Raw genomic sequence first — 3,423 nt, forward strand, 5'->3', positions numbered from 1 at the left:
TCTAAGAAAATATAGTCACTTATGTGTAAAAATATTTAATTTCTCTTTCATTAACGTTCTATTTCTTTGCAAATTTTTATTAGTTTTATTACTAATATCAATAATAATCAATCGATTGTCATTGTTTTCATGTAAATAAATATTAATGCAAAATGCATACAAATACTACCTGTTTAAATTTTTACTGTTGGAGAGTGGGATTTCTTTGGCAAGGAAACCATGCTTTAGCACATACTGGTCTAGTTTACACCGATCTCTTGATACGCGTATCAAATAGTATATTTGAACTGATCAACCAATAATCAGACTTATTTACTAGTTATTTACTATTTAATACGCGTATCAAGTGATTGGTGTAAACTAGGCCACTAGCTGAAAAGAATAAGACTTTTATACATTCTACATTTATGTGGAAAAATATAATTGTTTAGTATACCTTGTTGTTGTTGTTACAGACAATAGAAAGGGATGTCTACTATAGGCAGTTAGCGTAAGTGTTAGCCAATATAATGCAGGAAAGATCAAACTTGTCTCATATTCAATTTGAATTTTACATCTGAAAGTATTGTGGGTGTATTCAATTCTTATATCAATAACTTTAGGTAGATATATTTTTCTAAAAATATCTTATATTTATTCAGAGTTATATATGTAGTATATACCAGCAATTTGTGGTAAATCTATGTAAAGTAAACTTTTAAAAGTGTAATAAATTTTAATACGATAATTTAAATGAGTTCCATCAATGTCTGAGATACGTAGTATAACGAGTGCAAAATTACCTAAAATCTATATGATATTATATATTAAAAACGAGTCCTTTTAGCTTGATATGAAAGAAAATGTCTACTTACTATCTCATATCATTAATAGAATGTTTTCTTTCTATAGTCAAAATCGCTTTTCCTTCAAGAATTTTTCGATTAAAATGTACAACTATAATTCTAAACAGGTATTAATTACACATACCTCTTCTAATTAAGAATAACCGTACAAAATTACCTTTTTTTAAAAAAAAGGTAAAAAAAGGCGCTAAGTACACGCATAGTAGTGTATATGTAGTTATCTAAAAAAAAAAGAAAGTGGTAGTATTATACATCGAAAAAACCTAAGTAACAAGTGGTAGATGTAATCTTTATATCTCGAAAAATCTTGAAAAAATCTAAGCAGTAGTATCTTTATTTCCGAAAAATTATAACCCAAGTGATACACATCACAAAATTATGTTACCTTATCAAAAAGAAGAGTCGCGCTTCAAGTGATCTATTACAATTACAAAAAAGAAATGATATCTCTTTAAATTACAGCGCCAATTACAGAGAGAACATATATTGCGTCAAAAAATAATTGTTGTTGCACTAATACTTTGATAAATTTTTATATTGTGTCAATTAGAAAAAGAATGTATGATAACAATTTTATAAGATTAAAAAATTTTATTTATATTTAAATACAAAGTTTATTTTCAATAGAATAAAAGATTGGATCATAAAGAATTACAGAGGTAACAGTACAAAATACAAATATTTTATTAAAATATTTATACCCAACAAGGGAATACAAAGTATTTAAATACAAAGTTTATATATCTGAAGCTATCTCATTGACAACTTGTTTATGTTGACAACATGTTTGCGTTATTAAACTGAGACAAGTTAACCATTTTTAACGTTAAATATTTGTGTATATATAAATACAATATTGAAATGCCTGGTCCTACTTCGCAACGTGTTAGAGGTGAAATACTTGCATATACAAATGCAGGATTTACGGTAACAGAGGTTTTGAGAATATGTCACGTAAATGTAAAGTATCCATGCATTTATGATTCTGTACTTCTCTATTTGGATAAGTTACACGTCATTAAACTCGTCTATATTGCATTATTTAATTTAATCATTAAAATATACGTTTAACGTATTGCAGAGGAGTATAGTATATCGAGTGCTGCAACAAATGCGAATAGAAGGGCACGTGAACCCACGACCGATACCAGGTCGACCGCGATGTACTTCCGCTGAAGACGACGAACTTCTCCGCAATTTGATGCAAGCGAACGGATTCCGGTCAGCACAACAGACGGTAGTGGAACATAATTTGAATTGTTCCGCGGAAATTGTTCGGCATAGATGGCGAAAACAGGGATATCACCATCGTATTCCTGCTCAAAAACAAGCGTTAATAGAAAATCACCAAGACCAACGGATGGCTTTTGCCTTTGAACATTTGGCTTGGGAGAATAAATGGGAGAATACTATTTTCTCTGATGAAAAAGTATTCTCAACGGATGAATCTGGACGTATGACATTGTGGAGAACAAATGGCACGAGGTACGATGCGAATAACGTATATTTCCGCGAACGAAGTGGCCGTATCACGTTAGCATTTTGGGGGTGCGTGACCTCGCGCGGCCCTGGACCGTTGGTACGCACCACACCGCGTATGAACGGTGAGGAGTATGTCAACATATTGCGCACTAATATGATGCCATACGTTGCGAAAACATTTCCTGGTGTACCTCGTGTCAATTTTGTTCAAGACAATTCAGGAGTGCATCGATTGAGATTGGTTCAGAAATGGTTGGCCACACAACCCAACCTTAGAACGTTGGATTGGCCAGCCAAATCTCCGGATATGAATGTGATTGAAAATCTTTAGGGCATAATTGTTCAAGAGTGGAATCCAAGAATTCGGCGTATACGCAAGGAACTTGAGCAACACGTTCTTAATGTGTGGGAGGGTTTTCGCGCAAGACCCGCGCTATTCCACAATTTAGTGCAATCTATGCCCCAAAGATTAAGAGCGGTGCTAAACAACCATGGAAGTGTCACGCGGTATTAATACTATGTGGCCTTCCATGGATTATGCATGAATGAATGTTTGATATTGAATGATTGTAGCTTGAACAATCTCGATGAAATATTATATTATAGTTTAATAATGTTTCTATATTTTAAAATATAGAAACATTATTAAACTATAATATAGAATAAACGTAATGAATGAATGAATAAATAAATAAATTAATTAATTAATTAATATTGAATGAGAGCGTTCTAAGGTAAAAGCTATCCAAGGTAATTTTAAAGTTTATGCTTTTTTTAATTTCCACTACCGTCGTCATATGATCGGTCTCCTATATATATATTTAAGAGAAGTTCTCACCTCAGGTAAGACACCGTACCTGAAACATATTACTCTTTGAGTAAATTACTTTGTAAAATTCAAAATAGAAAAAGTTTATAAATAATTAAATTGAGCTTATTTTTCTTCTTTTTATAGAGTATATCAGGCAATTATACCTATATATGACTGCCTCTTCCTTCCACGTCCACTTACCTTCCTTCGATCGTCGAGCGCATCCAACGTCCGCGTTGATGCTCGCTATCGGCACGGGTGGATTTGGGAGTCCGAGCGAGCGAA

The sequence above is a fragment of the Temnothorax curvispinosus genome, unplaced genomic scaffold, assembly GCF_003070985.1.
Source record: "Temnothorax curvispinosus isolate PA1 unplaced genomic scaffold, ASM307098v1 QBEX01008717.1, whole genome shotgun sequence".
Lineage (NCBI taxonomy): Eukaryota > Metazoa > Arthropoda > Insecta > Hymenoptera > Formicidae > Temnothorax > Temnothorax curvispinosus.